The following is a 23,864-nucleotide window of genomic DNA, read 5'->3' as shown; positions in this document are numbered from 1 at the left end:
ATCACATAATTTTATTTGCTTATCTACATAAAAGAATTGGGAATATTAGTAAATTAATAAATTATTATATGAATAAGAAAGTTATTTGTGTGAAATGAGCCATTAATAATAACTTTAAACATTGCTGTGGTTGTATGCACAGCAGTCTCATGGTGAAAATGTATTTATATACACAAACATACACACACACACACACACACACACACATATATATATATATATATATTATATATATATGCCAGTAGTAGAGAAATTCAGAGCTAATGATATTCATCTAAATATTAGCTACAATAATAAAAGTTAGAAACATCTTAACAGCCAAATCTTTTTGAAAAGTGGAAATATTTTTATTGAAATGGAAATCTAGTTTTTAGCAGAAATTTGATTTTAAAGTGTCTGAAATATAAATGACAACATTTACATTATTTTTTAATTTTTTTAATTAGGAAGAAGATTGTTTTACATGTCAATCCCAGGTCCCTCTCCCTCCCCTCCTCTCCTGCCCCCCCCAACTAACACCCTATCAATCCCATATCCTTTCTCCTCCCCAGGGAGGGTGAGGCCTTCCGTAGGGGGTCTTCAAAGTCTGTCATACCCTTTGGGATAGGGCCTAGTCCAACCCCCTTGGGTCTAGGCTCAGGGAGCCCTCCGTGTGGGATGGGGTCCCAAAGTCTATTCATATGCTAGGAATAAGTACTGATGCACTACAAGAGGCCCCATAGATTTCCAAGGTCTCCTCACTGACACCCACATTCAGGGGGGTCTGGATCAGTCCCATGCTGGTTTCCCAGCTATTAGTCTAGGGACCAAGAGCTCTCCCTTGTTCAGGTCAGCTGTTTCTGTGGGTTTTACCAGCCTGGTGTGGATCCCTTTGCTCAGAAGTCCTCATTCTCTGCAACTGGATTCCAGTTCAGTTCAAGGTTTAGCTGTGGGTGTCTGCTTCTACTTCCACCAGCTGCTGGATAAAGGCTCTAAGATGGCATATGAATTAGTCATCAATCTCATTATCAGAGGAGGGCATTTAAGGTAGCCTCTCCTCTGTTGCTTAGATTGTTAGTTGGTGTCATCTTTGCAGCTCTCCAGACATTTCCCTAGTAGCTGAAAGACTGTACTTTCAGGGATCATTTCTATAGTTCGTCACATTACACACTTTCATTGTGGTACACCACTGCAAAGAGGAATTACATGATCACTTGCATGTGACAGCTGCAGACCAAGTATCTCGCTGGGGTACTTTCTACCCAGAGAGACAGGGCATGCTTTTGTGCTCTGGAAGCAGCTCTGGTGTCCCTCTGTGTTTCAGAGGTAAGCAGCTGCCACAGGAAGGTAAGGGCAGCAGCAGCCAGCAACCTTCGGAGCTCCTGTCCTGTGCAGGCCTTCCCTGTAGACTTGGTAGCTCTCAAAGTGTTATAGCCCCAGCCTCCGATCGTGGGGCTCTGTAGCCCTCAGCACCCTACAAGAAGTCTTCCTATAACCAGGGTCTGCATCACCTGTTTTCTGGCTTCTCAATGCCTCTGTCCCTCCTCAGTCTCTGCTCTGTCTGTTCTTCTTCTCTGTTTCTTTCCCTCTTTAGCCAAGATGCTCGAACCCTGTTGAGCTCATTCTTTTTGTTAGTTAATATCAGTTGTTGATTTTTCTCTTGTTAACACAAATCCTTCCGTTGTTGACATCTGGTTATTTTTGCTGTGTTTATAGCTCATCCAATGAAATGTTTTCCTGTGCTATCCCTGCTGGTGCACTGCCACTGCCACTGCCACTGCCACTGCCACTGCCACCTCCTCTGCTTGGCAGTTTCTGCAGCTTCCCTCTTCCTGTCCACTAGCTCAACCCATTCTACTAAATGCAGGCAAGTAAAACTCACAAGAGAAAAGTTTTTATTCAGCTTTAATGAGCTAACCTCGGAGTGACAGTACTGGAGCATCTCCTGACCGATTTACTAAGTGAGGCTGTGCAGATGCCTAGCACAGTCAGGAGAGAGGTGAGTTCACAATCTTAGCATGGTTCACATGCAAATAAAGGCTGCGTTGACACCAATCACTACTGTGGTCCTTAGGGACTGTGGCAGAGAACCTCTGCCAGATCTCCACACTTAGGCAGAAAGGTTACAGTTACAAGAATGCACTGTTAGCATGCAGCCTTCTCTCACAGACACGGTCTGTGAACCCCTAGCCAGCAGATGTACCTGTATCAGGACATCTCACCTGGAGTCTGACCTGTTTCGCCACCCCTTTCCCTGCCTCCTGCTTGGGAATCAGAGGTCTTTATATGACAACCTCTCCATCCTCATACCTACCAAAAGAAACTCTCCCTTTCTAACTATGTTCTGATTCTCATCCTCCTTTGCCTTGGCTATGATGTCTCTCTCTGTTGCTGGAACTGAAGCTCTGTTCTGAGTCCTTGACACACTGTTGGTCCTCTGTCTGTCTGCACATATCAATAATAGCAGCTCTGATAAACTCAGTTAGTATCCTAAAGCCCCTTCTCAGTCACCTTCTCTTGAGTCATCTGCCCCATTGAAACATAACATCAGAGTCATCACTGTGAACAAGAATTCCTAGAAAGGTGCTATGTCTCCAATGGCTGATCAACTGATTAAAACAATAAAGCAGAGAGACTGAAATGTCTAAGTTCAAGAGCCTAATTACAGCTTATCTTGGGCAATCTTTAGCCTAATACATAGCCATTCCTTGTCTAGCTCTATGAAGATAACTTCCTGACAAATTGATAGGGGATGAGGACATTGCAAAACTCTGGTGCTAACATTTTTAGCAGCCTTAGCTGTGGTAGTGCCTTCAAGAACAACTGTGGCCCTCGGGAAGTCATTGCAGAGTATCCAGAGAATCTGGAGGATAGGGCAGTCTAACTGTCTATTTGCCTGGAAGGAATTTTGCTCAAGGTAGCCAGCCAGGCAGTGAGACAGGTAAAATATTCCCCCACCATGTTTCCTTATTTTCAGTAAAATATCCATTTTCCTCCATCAGAAGGAAAGACTTTAATAACAACTTAAAAAACTTATCATCATCATCATCAATTCATATAGATTTTTAACAGTACTTGCTACCAGCCCAGGGCATACAGAGAAGCATATCCCCTTTAATCTGTCTCAGGAGAAAATCTCCCAGAATTCAATACCATTGATAAAGAAGATTGCATGAAAAAAATGCAGTATATTCACCATGTAAGATCATGTTAGAGCACATAAACACAAAGTCTCTCTCTCTCTCTCTCTCTCTCTCTCTCTCTCTCTCTCTCTCTCTCTCTCTCTCTCTCTCTGTGTGTGTGTGTGTGTGTGTGGTGTGTGTGTGTGTGTGTGTGTGTGTGTGTGTGTACAACTGTGCCAGATAGATTTATGTCAACTTGACACAAGCTAGGCTTGTCTGGGAAGAAGGAATCTTAGATGAATAATTGCCTTCATGGAATTGGCCTGTTGTCAAACCCACAGGGCATTTTCTTACTTGCTGGGAGGTCACAGCTCACTGTGGCAATGCCACTCCTAGGCTGGTGATTCTGGATGCTATGAGAGGCAGGGCAAGCAAGCCATTGAGAACAGTTGCATAGGCAGGACCATGCAGTGGCCTCTGCATCAGTTCCTGCCTACAGGTTCCAGCCTGGAGTTCCTACCCTGACTTCCCCGGATGATCTGAAGCTTTACTATGAAATAAACCCCAAGTTACTTTTTGTCACAGAAATAGGAAGTTAACGAAGACATCAGCTAAATTATTAATAACACTAAAGTCTCACTTCAAAGATTCTGGATGGTTTTGCTTAGTCTTTGGATGTCTCTTTTCTGTAAAAGCTCTCTGTGACTCACATATTGAATCATTTTAATAGAACAAATAAAAATATAGGTAGGAAGTTATATTCATATAATAAGGGAAACTCTTGTGGGCACTCCTTAAAGCTACATTTAGAAAGCAGAAGAATGAAATTCGATATTGAACCTATTTTAAAGGCCAACTATTCTTACATAAACAATAAAGTTTTAGGAGAAAAAAAGTAAAATTTTCTAAAACAACAAAAAAGAGTTTAAACAATTTTTATATGTTTTTTATTAGTTAAAATTAGAAACAATCCTGCTTCACATGTCAATCCCTGCTCCCTCTTCCCCACTTACCCACACACCAACCCTCCACCCTATCTCCCCATGAGGGTAAAGCCCTCATGGGGGATCCCCAAAGTCTATCAAAGCATCCTGGGTAGTGTAGGGGGACACTGTAACCACGCCTCCTAAGAGCTAGCTACAGACAGGTGTGCTTGACTACACCTGTCAGGGCGTGGTCAGGGGAGGTGCAGGAGGAGGCGTGGGGAGTTCTTAGGGGCAGCAGACATATGGGGAGCCCCTCTCTCTCTGGCCTCCCTAGCCTGCTGCCTCTGGGCATGCTCTGGCTTGTGCTTGGCCAGTATTAATTGAATAAAGATATCCTAACCTGTAACCTCTCATAAAATCTGGTGCCCAACGTGGGGCACCAACCCAGGACCCTGAGAATAAGAGTCTCATGCTCTACAGTTTTAGAGGCATTACAGGCTAATCAGGCAGTGGACCGTGATAAATTAAAGAATATTTCAGAGGCATTACGCGCTAGGCAGGCAGCAGACTGTGATGAATTAAAGAATATATGTAACCAACTAGAAACTCAAATAGTCTCGCTCTCCTTTTCCTTTGTTACTAAGGTACAGGATACCCAGGATAGGCTTCAACAATCGGATAATGCCATTAAGTCAATGGCTGGAAAATGTGAGAGGGACTGTAGTAGAATTAGAGCTGAGTTTCAAAGCTTGCAAGATGAATTACAGAACAAAGATAACAAACTAGAAATATCTATCAAGGCGATTGCTGAGGCAAATCACAACCTTGATTCTAAATTTCAATTCCTGGACGGCAGTCTCCATGCCACTCAGATGCTAGCTAGGGACGAACGTATTACACGTCTAGAAAACCTTATAGAACAACAGTCGCAGCAATTCATGGATTCAATGCCATGCCTTGAATCTTTCATGATGAATGAGATTAAAACCTCCCATGAGGATGTCATGGCTAGGCTAAAGGACCGATTTGAGGACGAGGAGATGGAATCGCTCCACTCTGAGGCACCTATTCCTAAAAGTTATTTCAGTCATTCTAAAGTTGTTATGCATACACCATTAGTCTACCCAGCAACAGTAGTCAAAAAGCCACCAACTAAAAACACTCCCGGGGCAGACAGCGTAACGTTGGCAACCAATACAGTTGAAAGCTCTTAAGCATATTAAAGAATCAGTTGTCTCATATGGTCTTCATAGCCCAAATGTAAAACAGCTGTTATATTCATGGGCCACCTTTAACAGAGTGACACCCGTAGATTGGGTAGGACTGGTGTTAGCTGTCCTTGAGAATTCTTGTCAAATCGAATGGAAGGCATTCCTGAGACGGGGGGAAAGCTTATAGAGCATCAAGCCATTAGAGACAGTGTTGATGCGCCTCTTCAAAAGATCCTGGGAGAAGGTCTTTATGCTGACCCACAGGTTCAGGCTGAATATGAAGACCATATGCTGTCCCTATGCAGGAAAGCAGCACTAAACAGATGGGATAAGGTTCGTGAGTCAGGGGAACGACTGGAAGCTTATACCAGAATAGAACAGGGACAAACAGAACTATTTAAGGACTTCTTAGACCAGTTGACCAGAGCAGTAAACATGCAAGTAACAGATTCAGTGATACAACATTCGATTGTGTATACCTTAGCTTATGACAATGCAAAACCCAATGTGCAAAATAATACTTTTGCCTTTAAAGATCACATCAGCTCCACTAAAAGAATGGGTTCTGCATACTGCCCACATTGACTATAACATGCAAGATGCTGGAATCTGCACAGGAGAAGCTGTCCCAGGAGGTTTCAAAAGGCAGCAGGAGATTAGGAGTCCCAGAGATAATGACAGAAGGACTTGGGAAGGAGAAACCCCTTACAGGGACTCATATAGGTATCAAGAGGCCAGTATTCATTGCTACCATGACCCAGAGCCTCGGGTAGGAAGAGCCCACTCCAGAAGTCCACGGAAACATCAGGAGAATAGATGTTTCAGCTGTGGTAGAATGGGTCATATAAGGAGAAATTGTAGGCAAAAACATTCTAAGGATCCCTCACGCGAAATGTCACTGTCCTCTGGGGTATGTAGGAGATGTGGTAAAGGCAGACACTGGACTAATAAGTGTAGATCGACCAGGGACATGCAGGGGAACCTGTTAAGGCTGGGAAACTCCGAGGGGGCCTCCAGAAGTGCCCCACATCGAAGAAGGTTCGGTCTTTCCAGTAACTGTAGAAGACAATCTGTCACAGGACAAATAGATAGTTCCTCGTCAATTATCAAAGATGACAATGCCATAGATGGTAGTTTGGCTAGTGATAAAGAATCAGGTAAAACTTGACAAGGTGAAAAGCACATATTTTGGCAGACCTCAATCAAGGACAGGTGACCTCACTTACAGGTACAAATTAATGATAAAATTATTAATGGGATATGGGACACAGGCACTGATGTCACTATTATTACCCACAAGTCCCGGCCAAAGGAGTGGCCTCTCAGGGAATCGAATGTACAATTTTTGGGTATTGGGACACTATCTAGGGTTCAACAGAGAGTTTGCTTGTGGTCTGCATTGGAACTGAAGGACAGAAAAGGAGACTGAAACCTTACATAGCAAATATAGCTATCAACCTCTGGGGTCGTGATTTCTTACAGCAATGGAATACTCAAATTAACACCCCTCCAATATCAGATACGATTTATAGAAAATCGCTGAATAGTAGGAAGGATAGGGTAAGACGCTATGGAAGATTGGTTACCAACTATCCAGGCTGTACAGAAACTAAATACAAATAATAGACCTTCAGAGGAACCAAAGGCCCTGCCATTAAAATGGCTTACAGATTAACCTGTCTTGATAGGGCAATGGCCTTTGACCTCTGAGAAGCTAGAGGCTCTAGAAAAGTTAGTGCAGGAACAGCTAGAGGCTGGTCACATAGAGGAGTCTACCAGCTCTTGGAATTCTCCTGTATTTGTTATCAAGAAGAAGTCAGGTAACTGGAGAATGCTGATACACCTGAGAGCCATAAATAAGGTAATTCAACCTATGGGCTCTCTACAGCATGGAATGCCACTGCCTTCCTTAATACCTAAAGGATGGCCAATCATAGTAATTGACCTGAAAGACTGCTTTTTCACTATACCATTACAAGAAAGTGATAGAGAGAAATTGGCATTTACTGTACCAACTCTTAATAACTCACAGCCAGTTAGAAGATATCAGTGGAAGGTTTTACCTCAGGGGATGCTAAATAGTCCTACTTTATGTCAACACTTTGTACAACAGCCTTTGGAAATAATTCGTAAAAAATTTCCACAATCTCTTGTTTATCATTATATGGATGATATTCTTTTATCTGATTCTAATAAGGAAACTTTGGAACATATGTTTGACATGGTGAAGGAAGTTCTGCCTCATTGGGGATTACAGATTGCCCCGGAAAAGATACAAAGAGGAGATTCTATTAACTATTTAGGTTATAAGATAGACTTCCAAAGAATTAGGCCACAGAAGGTACAAATTAGAAGGGATCGTTATCAAACTCTTAATAGTCTTCAGAAGCTACTTGGAGAAATTTCTCAATTACAGACGATTATTGGGGTAGAAGGCCATGATTTAAAACATTTAAAAATGGCGCTGAAAGGTGATAAGGACCAAAACAGTCCATGAATATTATCTGTCGAGGCAGAAAAAAAAAACTACAATGGGTAGAAAACAGAATATTGAATGTGCATGTAGATCGGATAAATCTTGATTTAGACTGCATTCTGGATTCTGGTCATCTTGCCATTAAAAAAATATCCCTCTGGAATTCTGATGCAGAAGGAAGACACTATATTGGAATGGATATTTCTGCCACATAAGCAGAATAAAAAGTTAAAGATGTATATAAAAAAGATTTCTGATTTGATATTAAAGGGAAAATTAAGACTTTATCAGCTGACTGGAAAAGATCCAGCAGAAATTATAGTACCTTTAACTAATGATGAAATTTCTTACTTATGGAAGGATAATGAATATTGGCAAATAGCTCTTAGCGACTTTTGGGGAACAATTAGCAACAACTATGCCAAAACCGACAGAATTAAATTCATAAAAAAGACAGTCTGGATTCCTCTATGCATTGTAAGACAAACTCCCATTTCTGGAGTTCTTTTCTTCTACACTGATGCCAACAAATCAGGTAAGGCTGGTTATAAAGCAGGTGAGGTAAGTAAAGTAGTTCAAAGTCCTACACATCTGTACAGAAGGCAGAATTATATGCAATTCTCATGGTGCTTATGGATTTTACAGAATCTCTTAACATAGTTACTGATTCCAATATGCAGAGAGAGTCGTCTTGCACAAAGAGACTGCAGAATTGGTCCCTGATGATACTGAACTGACCTCGTTCTTACAATTACAGGAAACAATCAGAAACAGAAGTAATCTTCTGTATATTAAGCATATCAGATCCCATACGGTCTTCCAGGCCCACTGGCACAAGGCAATGATGAGATTGATCATTTATTAATTGGAACTGTGCTAGAAGCCTCAGAATTTCATAAAAAACATCATATAAATAGCAAAGGTTTAAAAAAGGACTTCTCCATCACTTGGCAGCAAGCCAAGGAGATAGTGAGAAACTGTCCTACTTGTTCCTTTTATAACCAAACTCCACTGCCAGCAGGTTGTAATCCTAAAGGCATTTGGAGGAATGAGATCTGGCAGATGGATGTCTTTTACTTTACAGAATTTGGAAATTTGAAATATGTGCATCATACTATTGACACATTCTCAGGTTTCCAATGGGCTACAGCTCTCAACTCTGAAAAAGCTGATTCTGTTATTACACACCTGCTAGAGGTGATGGCAGTTATGGGTATACCTGCACAGATAAAAACTGACAATGCTCCCGCATAAATCTCCACAAAAATGGAACAGTTCTTCAAATATTATAACATAATGCATGTAAAAGGTATACCACACAATCCGTTGTTGAGAGGTCTAATAGGACGCTTAAGGAGATGCTCCATAGGCAAGCTGGTAAGTCAAAAACCCCCCAAACATAGGTTGCATAATGCTTTATTGACACTAAACTTTCTTAATGCCAATGACAAAGGATAAACAGCTGCAGAAAGACTCTGGACTATGGATAAAACTGCTGAACTGACTCAACTAGTGTACTCCAAGATGTACTGACCTCAATATGGAAGCCTGGACATGTGTTACTTTGGGGTAGGGGTTTTGCATTTGTTTCCACAGGAGAAGAAAAACTTTGGATACCATCAAAATTGATCAAGATTTGAGTTGAAAAAGACAACCCTCTCGACAAGGACCTGAGGTATATCTCATAAACTAAATAAAAGCCTCCCAAAGGAAAGGGAAGTGCTTGTTTTCATCTTCACAGGAAATCTCATCTCCAGAAGTCAAAGGACACTGCATGGGTAGATGCTTAAAGAAAAGAAGGTAGCTATAACCATCAAACAAAAGGAACATGCCATATGGTAAACTTTTCAGCTGTCTCTCAAATAACTATTTCTCTTCATTTCCTAGTCCCAATTCAAGTAAAAATGCTGGATTTAGAGTTGGATTTGGCTTTCCTCCCCTAAGATCCAAGCATGTTGTTTAACTAAACTTTAGAGTTTCTGTATTATATCAAGAAGCCAATTGATGTAATTCAGAATAAATGAATAATTTGAGGACTATCTTTTGTCTTTTCTTGGCTCTTTCTTTCAAGGCACACATCCTCTCATAATTGTCATTTTCCCATGGTTGCCTTTCGCAGAATACATACATATACAAGCAAACATTTCTCTGCTAACACTTATATTTGAGTCCCATACAGCCAATGAAGACCTGCCTGAGAACAATCCTTGGATACTTGGGAAAAGGAATTGGGCCACACCTCTTCAACTGCACTGGATCCAACTTTCTCCGTTTCATCTGACACTCCTACCAGAGCTTCGAATACTGGCTTCAATCAAGTTGAGGATTTCATCCTAGATCTTCAATCAAGCAAATGCCATCTCACATGGACTAGAGATAACCCATTTGAGACTTTCTCTATACTAACATTTCCCCCCCAGGACCCTACAAGGCTACTATAGTCCCATTTCAGCAGGAAGTAACTTGGAAGATGCTACCCCCCATTCCCCATTATTGTCTATTAGGGTAGTGTAAGCCTAGTTAGGAATAATTTTATTATTCTGTAGGGAGATACGGTAGCCCCGCCCCCAGGTATCCCGGACAGGTGTGCTGGAACACGCCTGTGAGGGCTGGGTGAGGGGAAGTCTAAGGTGATGTCAGGAAGGCTTCTTAAGGGACCGCAGACACGTGGAGCTTCCCTCCTTCTGGCCCTTCTGCCGGCTCCCTCCTCCTTGCTCTGGCCTAGCTGCCCTGGCCTGCGCTTGGCTGGTGTATCTGAATAAAAAAGCCTTTGCCCTATTGACTGCTGGTTGTTCACTCCACATTATTGTTTAGAGTTGGGATTGGAAAGAGGTGTTCAAGTTGGACACCCTTTTCAGATGACTTTAGGGCTTAGCTGGAATAGACATAGTTAGGATGTGCAAAGCAGATTATTGTATCTTCTTGTATTTCACCTTTATGATTGTTAATTTTGGATGTTTTACACTATTAAGTTTTAATTCTCTTTTAGACTAAAAGGGGAATTGTAGGGAGACACTGTAGCCATGTCTCCTAGGAGCTAGCTACAGGTGTGCTTAACTACGCCTGTAAGGGCATGGTCAGGGGAGCTTCAGGAGGACGTGTGGGGAATTCTTAGGGTGCAGCAGACACATGGGGAGCCCCCTCTCTCTGTGGCCTCCCTAGCCTGCTGCCTCTGGGCATGCTCTGGCTTGTGCTTGTCTGGTATTACTTGAATAAAGATATCCTAACCTGTAACCTCTCGTAATAGGGCAGGGCCTAGGTCCTCCCACAAGTGTCCAGGCTGAGAAAGCATCCCTCCATGTGATATGAGCTTCCAAAGTCCTTTCTTACTCCAGGGATAAATACTGATCCACTACCAGAGACCCCATAGAGTGCCAAGGCCTCCTCACTGACACCCATTATCATGGGGTCTGGATCAGTCCCATGCTGGCCTCACAGCCATCAGTCTGGGGCACCCTTGTTCAGGTCAGCTGTTTCTGTGGGTTTCACCAGCCCAGTCTTGACCTCTTTGTCATCACTCCCCCCTCTCTGCAACTGGGTTCCAGAGTTCAATTCAGTGTTCAGGTATGGGTGACTGCCTCTGTTTCCATCAGCTACTGGATGAAGGCTCTAGGATGGTATATAAGGTAGTCATCAGTTGCATTAATGGAGAAGGGCTTTTAAGGTAGCCTCTCCACTATTGCTTAGATTGCCAGTTGGTGTCATCCTTGTGGATCTCTGGAAATCTCCCTAGTACTAGATCTCTCCTCGAACCTATAATGGCTCCCTCTATTATAGTATCTCTCATCCTGCTCTCCTTTATTCTTTCCCTGACTCAACCCTCCTGCTCCATTTCCTCCTCTGCCCTCCTCTTCTCCCCCTCTCTTTCTCCCAGATCCCTCTCCCTGACCCCATGCTCCCAATTAGCTCAGTAGATCCTGTTCCCTTCCCATTCTCCGGGGGACCATGCATTCTTCTCTTGGGGTTCTCCTTGTTTCCTAGTTCCTCTGGTGATATGGACTGTAAGTCTATGGCTATACAACCCTGAATGCACCCGATCTCGTCTGATCTTGGAAGCTAAGCAGGGTCAGGCCTGGTTAGTACTTGGATGGGAGATGGCCTGGGAATATTGGGTGCTTTAGGCAGGCATTGGTGGCACACACCTTTAATCCTTGCACTTATGAGGCAGAGGCAGGGGATCTCTGTGAGTTCGAGGCCAGCTTTGTCTTCAAAGATTTAAAACAACTTTTAAATGTACATGATAATATACAAAGTTTCAAAGTCCTAGATTCACTAGATCTCTCCTATGCTGACATCTGAGCATTTGTTCCCACTGGGTGATAACGATGTGTCAATGCAGGCTCAGCTATGGTGGCAAATGTACCCCTCTTGAATGAAGAACTAATAGAGGAGAAGACAGCTGTGTTGTTTTTTTTGGGGGATCTCTCTGTTCTACGACTAAATTCATGTCTGAAAATAAAATTCCTTTAAATAATAAAGTTTAATAATTTAGAACAGCCAAATACCTTCAGCAAAGTTGCTAGAAACATGGTAGTGAAAATGTTCTGGACATCAGAAAAGTTTCGACTGTGAATCAGTTCTTCCTTTATACCTCTTTACAACTTAGAGTCAAAAGAGAATCCCATTTGATTGCATTGCCATGTTTCCTATCTAAGTGCTAATAGACAGCAGTCTATGTTCATGGTTACCTTGATATGCACAGGAAGAGAAATGAATAACTCAAATATATTATCAATATTGAATATTGAATATATATAACTCAATATATTATCTTTCATTCCTTTCTTTACCCCAATGAAATATACTTCAGATATAAAACAATTGCTAAGAGGTATGATTTCTCTATTCTTTTCAAATATACTGTTTATTACTATGTGAATAAAAAGTCAGGCTTGGCTATAAGAAACAAATAAATCATTATGATCCATTTTCAATATGAGGTGTGCTTAGAGGTCATGAAAGCATCAAGGATAAGCAGGGTAGGGACCCTCTCTTCCCTAGCTGGAGGCAGAACTCTGATAGCAGAGTTACAATCAGCTGTCTGTGTGGTCAGACAGGAGTGATGCTGAATCTCAGAATAGTCAGTAGATAAGGCTTTGCACCCTGAAACACAGAATGGAGAATTTAGGAAGGGGACTATGATGGAAGATCACAAAGATTATAAGTCACTAAAGAGCTGTACTGTGTGTGGGGGGGAGGTCAAGAATTATTTGTGATAGGGACTTTAAACACCCACTGTTTTTTGCTAGATGAGCATAGCAGCCCTTGTTGTCCTTTCTCTATGCTGGAGTCCCTTTAGGTAGATTGGTACTTTACGGCTTTAGCATCACTTTGACTTGCACATGATGCTGCAAGTTAAGGATGCAAATAGGGCTCAGCTGATTGCAGTTCTTATCCCAAACAGCATCAGATGGGGGTCACCAGTCCGCTCCAGGCAGGCGTGTACTCACAACAGCTGTTGGCTTTGTGGAATCTCTTGCTATCATCATTTTTTCACTTTGCAATGTTTCTCTCAGTTTAGGCATTCTGAACTTCCTTTATGTGGAGTTCTCGAGAAACTTGGACACTTTACATGGTACCCAGTCTCCAAAACAGTGATCCCAAGAAGGGGAAACGAAGTCACAAATTTCCTGACACGCAGACTCCCAGACCTTAGTTCATTTGTAATCATTTAAATATAACCTAATATTAAATGTTCTTCACAAATCAAATCAAAATCAGGAGAAGGGACAGTGTGAGCCACCTTTGTCTGGCCCACAAGTGAAAGAATGTAAGAAGCCAATATCAGCCATGAAAAGCAGAGGGAAGAGCCTCTCAGAACCCCCAGAAAATGCACCATTTGATCTTAGCCCCCAAGGACTCACATCAGACTTCCGACCTTCGATCTGTGCAATATATTACAATAATAAACTTGTAGTGATTTTTCTACAGAAGCCAAAGAAAAACAAAAATCTACTAAACACTTTGAAAACAAATGTGCAATTATTTACATTTCATGGCAGATGATATAAAATCAATAGACCACCTAGGAAAACTACACTCTCCGGATAATAAAAGCCTAGACTATGGCTACTTGCATACAGTAAGGCATCTGGGGTTAGTAAACACTGATTTTTTAAATACTAAAGCTGATTGAAGGCATGAAATATTCTTGGATAAATATGATACAATAGGAACATATGTGTGAATACACATTCTCTGCTCTAACAAAGGGACCCGAGGGAGAAAGAAGAGAAAGTAGGCATGTCTCTTCAAACTTTGTCTGGTAAAATCTGTTTTCTTGATTTACCAACCACAGGATTTAAAATGCAGAAACATATGACATCTCAAGGACTCAAGGACTTTTCTCTGGCTTCATAGAACACACACTAATCCATGTTACTCTTACATTTTTGGTTATAAGACTAACCTGCAATGCCTGAAACATCTCTCCAGCACTTCTTGCGATTTCTCATCTAAAAGTGCAAAACATGTTTGATGGTGTCCTATCTCCCTGCAACATTTAGTAAATAGATTTTAAATCTTGAATTTTACTAGCAATGTTTAAATTACAAAATTTAAGAACTTTAAAACTTTAAGCATACAAGTCCTTTAATAATCAATTACCACATCCAATTAGCCTACAATAGCTGAAAATACACAGTTGGGACCCGGGGCTCATTTCAAATCTCAGATTACAGTGACTTAATTCAGAGCTCCATCTGTGCCAATGTCTCCAGAGTCTCAGAAGCTGCCTTCAAATTGTCTTCTGCGTTTTCTCCAAAGCAAGGCACCAGCTTGGACTCCATCTTAGCATTTCTTGCACTACACCAGGCTCCACACTGCGTCTGGCTTGACTTCTCCTTATTGAAATTTTCTAGCTGTTCTGTGTCAGGAAGGATGGAAATGTCCCCTGGAAATCATGCTGTTATTTAGAACACAGCAATAGAGAAATCGAAACCCCAGATCTTATATTTCCTATTCATAAAATTGTAATTGGCCTTTTTATGTCTGTGTTACTCTTGGGACAGAGAATTAGCTTTATGTACATATATGGGAGACACATAAAACTCAAGGTAGTTCAAATTCTCATTCCCCAAAAAGAATTAGAAATAAAATTATAGCATAGTTTCTTTTAATCTCAGGGAGTCTGTATAGTTTAATGATACCTCTTGAGATATTAAATTTCATTTATTGTAAATAACTGGCAAAAGATAAAAATAATAGTATAATCTTTGTAATAGCATTGTAAATAGAGAAAAACCATCATAGGATTTATATTTCACCATGGGACACAGTGGGCTCCATGCAGATATCAAATGTTTATAATCTACTTTGTCATATGCCTGCATGTGGAGGACTAGTAATGAAGTGTGCTGCACTTGGAGTTTGTTTGCCCTTCACTTGCTATGAGCTGAGCTCTTCCACGGACTCCAGACAAAGTACAAACTAATATGCATATGCATAAAATACTCACACAATTGCTGATTCACAATAACGTACCAGTAAGTGATTGATGATATTTCAAGCAATCAAACAGGATGGACATTATTTCATTTCATAAACAGGTAAAATGGCAGAGACAGAAATGGCCACATAGCACTAAATGAACAGGATTTAATATTACAAGAGCCAACACTTTGTATTCAGTCTACCTTTATAACTATTTTTGTGTGTGCTTAAAAAGTAGTTAGGATTTATTTAGCACTTAAAGACAGACCACACATGTTCAAATAAACTCCAAAGTCATGTGATTGTTACTATGCTGTCTCTGCCCTTCATTCTTTAAGTTAAGCCAGGTATTAACAGTTCCAGAAAGCGATGAAGAATTATGACAGTGACTGACAAACTACAAAATATTTACATATATTTTGTATGTATGTCCATGAATGTGTATTCTTTCCTGCACATATGTTGCTTGAATGTGATTTAACATCTCACAATAGAAAGGAGAAATAATAAAACAAAACCCAAGTTTTAAAAGTAAGCAAAGGAAAAGGAAACAGAAGTGAATTGTCTGCTTAGAAACCTTTCTTTTCTGAAAAATTACTTAATTTTGGAAAGAGAGTCCTTCTAATTGTCACTGAGCTCCTCTGATGGACAAGTTCATGTGTGTTGATTCTACTAAGCAAAATGGAAGTCGGGCCTGGAGGTTGATCCCAGAGAGAAGACACTGCAGACATTGGTTGGCAAGAATGAAATTGTGCTCAACATCTGTGACGACATAGACGGCCCTAACTCCCAACATAAACAAACAGTCCAGTGTTGTTTCCATAGTCACTGGCTTGAGCTTTACTCAGGAGCAACTGCTGGTGCTCCTGAAGGACTTTGACAGGACAACAGTGTTTCTGTCTCACTCAGAACAGACAGAACCCTGCAGTCATTACATTGACAGTTTAAAATTGGAATGCAGATTTGCTGGGTTGGGAAGCCTGTGGTTCACCTCAAGGTTAAAAATGAGAAGAAATGGGAAGGACTTACTGGACAAACTTGATTTCCCATTCTCTAAACTCCAACCTCAAAAAATATGTCTAGGGGAGGCCAGGACTTGGACCTTCCCAGAACCCCTAAGAGTCCTGCATGTCTTCCCTTCTGCAGTTTCTTGCCTCGGATACTGCCACTTGTGTTCCCCCAAGGCAGTCCTGTACTGACTTCTGACTTAAATTAGAGTCTTTGTTATCCAGAATACTTACTCTTCCACTGAGGCTCTGTCGTGTGATTATGCCATTCTTAATGGACTTGAACCATGATGGTCTGAGGAAAATATAATGCCAATAGATTCTGGAAGCATGAATCATTTTAATAGGTTGTCATTTAGACATAATTTCCAGTATGGGTCAGACCTAGTTTTCATTTTCCTTTAGGATTCCCAAAAATGAATCAGGTACTGAGACCTCAGTGCTCTCTGACCTCAGGAAATTCATTTCAAAATTAATTATTTCTATTTTGGATACAGTCACTGAAGTTGCAGCTATGCAAACATTTCCCTGCTCCTTCCTTGGAAGAGCCTTGGCTGCAATCTCCTTCCATGAATGACCACTTTTCAAAGCTCTGCCTGAGATGGGGTCTAGCAGGTGTGGAGGAGTCTCTTGTACTCAATGTTCTTGTTAATTATAAACGAGAAGGATTTTTTCCTTTCATCTTAACTTTCATTTTATTATTCTGATGTCAGTCGAGACTGACAGAGAAAGACTTTTCCACTAAAGAATTGTTTCACAAACAGACCACGCTGCACAATGGTCACCCACTAGCAGAGGGCCTAGGTTGGTCCCCTGCAGGCTCCCCAGGTATAGGGCCAGAGTCCGTGAGGTCCCAGGGGCTCCCGTCAGCTGTCTCTGGGGGTTTCTCCATGGTGATCTTGCCCCCTTGTTCATGTAATCCTTCTCCTTGCTCAGCCTTGATGAGGCTGGGCGGGGTTGGGTCCTGGCTCAACGTGATATGCCAGGCTTTCTTGACTCCCCATGGGAGGCCTTACCCTTTCTGGAGAGTGGATGGGCTGGTTGGGGGGTTGGCGGGTTGGCGGTGGGAGGGTGGGAGGGTGGTGAAGTTGCAGGAGGAGGGTAGGGAGGGGGAACTGTGGTTTGTATGTAAGACGAATAAAAAGTGAATAATGTTTTGTTTCACTTCATCATCCTAAGCACCTGAAGTTGCTGAATCACAAGTGTTTGCCACCCTCTCCTTGTAAGCTCTGCCGTACTTCACAGCGCTAGCGTCACATTGCTGAGCAGCTCATGCTGTGGCTTCCAGCCCAGCAACCTGGGCGCCACCAGAGACCAGAGCACAGACAGACACTGAGTTACTTTCTGCTTCAGTAAGTTCCTCAGCAATTTCACATGACACTGATGGCTGAGGAGCACTGCAATGTGGGTATATAAATAATTATTCCCAAAATTATTCCCCAAAGCGCACTCCTAATAAAAATATAACATTGAAACTATATTATATTATATAATAAATAGGTTTTATAATCAAGTACATTTTCTTGAAGGCTGTGTTACACCAACTTCCTTTTTTTGGATTATTGAGTCCAATTAAGTATTAGTAAACTCCAAGAGAACAAAAGACCAGTCAACACTTCTCCAAACTATTTGATCTTAAATCTATGCTTTCTCTGGGCAATATGCTAACATCTCTTAAGTCTGGTGTAATAGACAGCATAACAGAAAATGATGCCTAAACTTAATGATTAAATTCTTTTTCAGCAATTCTTCTTAAAACATATGGGAAAATACATGTTTGTGGTACAAAATTATATGTTGGAAAAAAACGTGTTTGAAGTAAAATGTTATTCTATCAAAATTAAGTGAAAAACAAACACATAAAACTAAACTAAAAAAACTGGAAGATGTCTTCACCTTGTCTTCTGCTTTTGTTTCAGACCCATGAATCTCATCCAGCTCATTGTGGTCAACCCCTGGAAGATGAATGGAAATGCAGCATCTTTGGCTATGTCCAGACTCCATTTCTTATTTGTTGCTCATCAAAGAAATGCCATCTTTACCTCCCCCCTGAACTCGATGCCCCACCAAAAACACTTCATTATTACCACCCTCAGAAAACTAGTAGCTAAAAATAAGGGAGTGTAGAGGCGTGCCATTTCTGATTTTAGGAGATGCTAGACTTCAAAATGCTTCATCTCAGACTTAATTGTTCGTGTGTGTTTCACCTTTGTAGATATGCTGAGCATCCCTGCAGCATCCTCAGAAGAAACTCTGGCAGGCTTTTGCAAGCAAGACTCATGGATGAAAAAAAATTGACAGAACAGGAGAATAAGAACATTCTGTGCTCTTTTCACATCACATTCCCTTCTATTTCCATCTCATCATCAGGTCCCCTGTCTTCCCTTCTTAGTTTTTATTACTTCAATACCTTTGATACTTTCCTCAGCTCAGGAAGGCAAGTTTTCCACCCACCCAGAGCTCCACTGCAGCTTTTATCCTGTCTCATCCCCATAGCAGCCTCATTGGGCATCATCACGAATAATTCTCCATGAGAACAACGAAGTAGAGCAGAGCATGCAGATGAGCTCAGTGGTGCATGAACACTTGCCATTCTTATTCCCCTCGTGCCTTTCGTTTGGAGCTCAGAGTCTCAGGCAATGCCTGGTTTATTCTCCTTCCACACCTATTCATTACAGAACATTCATCTAATGCATTTGAAATACCACTTGCTTTCAAATTTGAAGATTTAAGAAGAGCTAAAAATAAATGCATGTGATGTCAGATAATGGGAAGATTAAATCATCATAACATACACAAAATGTGAATAAATTTCTTACCTATTTTGTCTATATTATGACCAAAATATCAGGTAATGTGATGATGAAATTGAAGAAAAATCATAATGAACGACTTGACAGCATGTAGAAAAGCACAAAAAGCAACATTTGATCAGGCTTATTCATCTTCTCATGGACACATCAATATGTGGAATTAATTTCTTTAAAAATCTATATGTTTGAAGCAGAAGTAGGCATCCACAGCTAAGCACTGAAACATACTCCTGGAACCCAGTTGTGGAGAGGGAGGAGGGATGAGCAAGGGAGCCAAGATGGGGCTAAAGAAACCCGAAGAAACAGTGGACCTGACCTAATGAGAGCATGGAGACCCTAGTCATAAAGCATGGGAAACAGCCTTGGACCGAACCAAGCCCTCTGAATGTGGGTGCCAGCTAGGAGGCCAAGACAGTCTATGGGACCTCTAACAGTGGAGCCAGAGTTTATCCCTAGAGCACAAATGGACTTTGGGAGCCCGTTACCCATGGAGGGAGACTATTGCAGCCCATATACAGGTAGGAGGGCCTAGGCCCTCCCCCAAATGACATGATGGACTTTGATGGTTCCCCATGGAGGGCCTCACTATCCCTGGGGAAGAGGTGGGGGATGGGTTGGGAGGGTTGGTGGTGAACATGGGAGGATGGGAGGGCGAGGGAATGGGGTGATGGATATGTAAATATGGGTGCCTCTAAAATAAAAAAAATAATTTAAAAAATCTGTATATTAGAGCTCATAAACTACTATTGTTAAGAATGGAAAACTCAGAGCATCAAACAGAAACTCTTCCAACTGAAGACTAGCAGTATTGTCTTTGGAACTTACAGGAGAGTGTGAACTACCCATTGGCCATCTGCAGAGTTGCTTGCCAGAGAAGATTCCAGCAGGCTGGGGTGAAAGGGAAAGAAAATAAGGACCAATCCATGCAGATTTTTGCTGTTTGATAACATGACTCGATGTGCCAGCATTTATTTTTCATCAATTAAACTCAGGTTTAACTTCTTGACTGCCTAGAGTAAATTATTATTTAGTATGTAACCGAAACTCAAAAAGCAAAAGAAAACAGTCATTCTACTTAATAGGAGAAGATTGTAGAGGTTGCTCAAAGAACATCAAATTATGATGACTTTTCATCTAAAAAAGAAATTGTCTTCAAACTGTATCAATTGATGAAATGTCTTTGTGGGATACAATAAAGGAGAGATTCTTACAAAGTAGGCATTTTAAGGTTGGCTATCAACAGCTGTCCATGGGTAATTAGGAATTACTTCTCTTAAGAGACATGTCTCTGTTATTCAAATGACATTTCAAAAGGAACATTCCCAGGATGAGGGAGATATGATTTTTCTACCTCTCACACCTGTACTAGAATTACACTATCAGCACACACATCAGTTCCCCCAGCACTCACATTTGATCTCTTTCCACGAAGCCTCCTTTGAGTATCTCTGTAGGATCACACGCCTCTGCATGCATGTCCGGGAAAGGTTCTTACCACTAATACATCTTCTACCAACATTAGTTCTACTGCCTCTGCAGAATTCACCGTGAGATTCATCTGAAACTGAATTGGCACAAACATAACTAAGAATTTTAAACATGTCTTCAGGTCAGAAGTGATATGCAAGGGTAGTGACAGAGGTCATCAGATGCAGGGGGTTCTGGGAGTCCCTGTGAGATGATCAGGATCAGATGGGTCTGGGTGTAACTGTGAGATGATCAGATCAGGTCGTTCTTGGTGTCAATGTGTAAGATGATCTGCATAAGGTAGTTCTGGGTGTCACTGTGAAAGATATGCAGTATCAGGTGGTTCTGGGTGTCACTGTGTGAGATGATCAGGTACAGGTCATCCTGGTGTTATTGTGTGAGATGATCAGGACCAGGTTTTCTGGGTGTCATTATGAGAGATGATCAGGACCAGGTGTTCTGGGTGTCACTGTGAGAGATGATCAGGTACAGGTCATCCTGGGTGTCACTGTGAGATGATCAGGACCAGGTGTTCTGGGTGTCACTGTGAGAGATGATCAGGACCAGGTATTCTGGGTGTCACTGTGAGAGATGATCAGGACCAGGTATTCTGGGTGTCACTGTGAGAGATGATCAGGACCAGGTGTTCTGGGTGTCACTGTGAGAAGATTAGGAACACATGGTTCTGGGTGTCACTAAGATGATCAGGATCAGGTGCTTCTTCTTTTCCCTGTGAGTGAATTTTCTTTCCCACACCTTTGAAGACCCCTATCAAATATCCTAGAAGACTTTTTAGAACGACAATCCACTGTTGTAATTCCTTTGCTTTTTCCATAGGTGGAAGTGAGCCAATGGGAGTGATGCCAGTGAGACTGACATCTATTTGTTTAGGCTCCTCAGAGGGGATGCCAGCAATACACACACACACACACACACACACACACACACACACACACACACACTCTAATGATCACTTTTGGCTTCACATTTTCTTCTCTATTTGCCACCTAATTCTTTTTTCTACAAACACCCTGCCTCTGAGACCTACACAGTCCCCTTGAATGATCTGCTTCCTTATAACAAAGGATGAGAAGATGTAACTTGTACAGGAAAGAAATCATTTATCCAGTTACTCTGCAAGGGTACTTTTTGGGCAAGGTGTATAAAAGAAAAAGGAAAGATTTTGTCTGAAATCAAGGATGGATTTTTGGGGATTGCACTTGTGAGGAAGCAGAGGACTTCTCACTGTGTTTCAATACATATTTCTGTGCAACTTCAGAATCATGAGGTAGTAAATTAGAGTGGCCGATGAGTCAAATAAATGAATATCAATATATTCATCTTGGTAAAACACACTCAGCTTTTAATTGGAAAAGCCAAAAGTTTTATTTTTCTTGTTGAAATCTTCAAAGGAGATTTTTCTATTTAAGTCTTCCTTAAGATTATGCTATGAATTAATGCACCAAATCCCTGGTGGAGTAAGTGGACAAGATCCTGGGCACTATCAACTTTTGCTAGTGTTAGTTAGTACATTTAATCATCTTACTATATTTCAAATGCAAAATAAATACCCAGGTAGACAATAATTCAGCACACAACATTCATGTTAACAGTTTTCAGAAACAGTCAGAAGCATGTCAGAAACAGTACAAAAAATACAATTCCAGAAACTCTTGATGCTAATGTATAATATTTACTGTCAGTTTCTTCAAAATAATCTCTTGGTGAAGGCCACACAAGTCATAACTGTGTCATCAATAAGGTGAAGGACATCTTATGCCATGGCAGAGCTCTCTAGATTCCTAATTTAAAGGCTTCCATACTAATTTCCAGGGCATCCCATTTGATGGCAGCTTTGGATTCTACTGCTCAAGATCCTGTGTAGACATCTCCTAAGGCCCCAGAGCCCAATTCTAATCACTATGTGACTGAATCCATAGGCTTAGCTTTGGTCTTTTATAACATTACTAATTAATCTTTGAAGATAATTTTAATTTTCACCTTAAAAATAGGTTTAATGCAAGGTAGAATAAAGTTTCTGTTTGTTTGTTTGATTGCGAATCGAGTTGGTTGGCTTTGTTTGTTTGTGTTTTGAGACAGGAAATCTATGTGTTGTCATGGCTGTCCTAGAGCTCATTCTGTAGACCACGTTAGCTCCGAACTTAGACATCTACCTGCCTCTGCCTCCTAAGTGCTACCATTAAAGGAGTGAGCATACATCACAGGAGGCAGAGTGAAGTTTTTTTATGTCTATAATAGATACCAAAAGTATTTCAGCAAAGAAATATAAATAAGTATGATCAAATTATAGATATAGGCTACACTAGCACAGCAAATGACAGACAGATCTAAACAAATGTTCACAGAATCGTGGAAAATTTGGAGGCTGACAGTGATGTCCTAAAGGCCGGTTCTAGCTCTCTGTTGGCAAGTCAGGTGCTACACCACAATATACAGTGAGATTTATAATAACAGCAAATTAAGCCAAATATTAAGCACATGATTCTCAGGAAATGGAACAGTCACTAATCCGATTAACATGGCATATCAATCAATAGCACTAATTTATTGTCTGATAGCAAGGAAAGTTACCAGTGCTCATGGTACTCATTCCCAAGATTTCCCAACAATCTGCTTTCCTGATTCACCTTTTCACTTCCCATTGTTATACATTATTATGCAAACTCTGCCAAGTTTTGTATACATGTGCATACTTTTCTTACACTGTGTGTGTGTGTGTGTGTGTGTGTGTGTGTGTGTGTGTGTGTGTACCTGAATGCAGGTATGTGAAGAAGGCAGAGACCACCTTATAATTGTAGTTACAGACAGTTGTAAGCCATCAAATTTGGGTGCTGGGAACCAAACCCCAGTCTTCTGTGAGAACAATATAAACTCCTAATTGTTAAGCCACCTCTCCAGCCCAGTGCATATATCTTATTGAATAATATGAATGTTTATGTATTTAAATGTTTCCATTTGGAGGGAAAGGTACCTTAGTCATTCCTTTTGGAGTTTCTTGCCCTTGTCTGTTTGGTTTCTTGTTTATTTAATTATTTAGCTAAATCTATCCTGTGAAACCCACTGTTCCCCACAATATACAACCTCTCAGATATGTTTCTGCTTAGATTATTTTCCACTCTTTAAATAATTTTGTGTTACTGAATGGTGGTGTCTGTGGAGTTATCGAAAAGTATTTGCAGATGCAAGGTTCTGTATGACACATTTTAACTTCTCATCTTTCATTGTTCGATGTGCAATTTAGAGGATGTTCCACAGTTCATGTTCGTACCTTTCATGAAAATCAAAGACAAGGAGATGATGCTTCTGGTTTTCCACAAGTTGGTCTATATTGAGGAACAAAGCGGTCCACATTAATTATTCCTCACCAACATTTCTGATTTTATGAACATTTTCCCACATGAACTTCTTCTT

At 41.1% G+C, this 23,864-nt stretch overlaps 1 long non-coding RNA gene and 2 pseudogenes across 23 annotated transcripts in view; 2 read left to right on the top strand and 1 right to left on the bottom strand.

Moving 5' to 3' along the window:
* LOC103161398 overlaps positions 1-23,864 on the bottom strand; it is a 641,004-nt gene that overhangs the window by 111,825 nt on the left and 505,315 nt on the right. For 4 of the 23 annotated variants that reach the window (XR_004772291.1, XR_004772290.1, XR_004772293.1 and 1 more), the window contains 3 exons: positions 23,722-23,776; positions 19,791-21,090; positions 17,633-18,413 (listed from right to left, as the gene is read on the bottom strand). The exons of 3 other annotated variants lie outside the window; for them this stretch is intronic. This is a non-coding gene — a long non-coding RNA (glypican-5). Of the gene's footprint in view, positions 1-17,632; positions 18,414-19,790; positions 21,091-21,114; positions 21,128-23,721; positions 23,777-23,864 lie in introns of those variants that run through there. 16 more of the 23 variants (XR_004772307.1, XR_004772306.1, XR_004772308.1 and 13 more) reach the window with 12 other exon arrangements.
* LOC113833284 lies at positions 1,103-1,213 on the top strand (annotated as a pseudogene).
* Positions 11,720-11,838, top strand: LOC113833278 (annotated as a pseudogene).

The sequence above is a fragment of the Cricetulus griseus genome, assembly GCF_003668045.3.
Source record: "Cricetulus griseus strain 17A/GY chromosome 1 unlocalized genomic scaffold, alternate assembly CriGri-PICRH-1.0 chr1_1, whole genome shotgun sequence".
NCBI classification, from domain to species: Eukaryota; Metazoa; Chordata; class Mammalia; order Rodentia; family Cricetidae; genus Cricetulus; species Cricetulus griseus.
The sequence above is the reverse complement of the archived record's forward strand: the minus strand, read 5'-3'. Positions and strand labels throughout refer to the sequence as shown.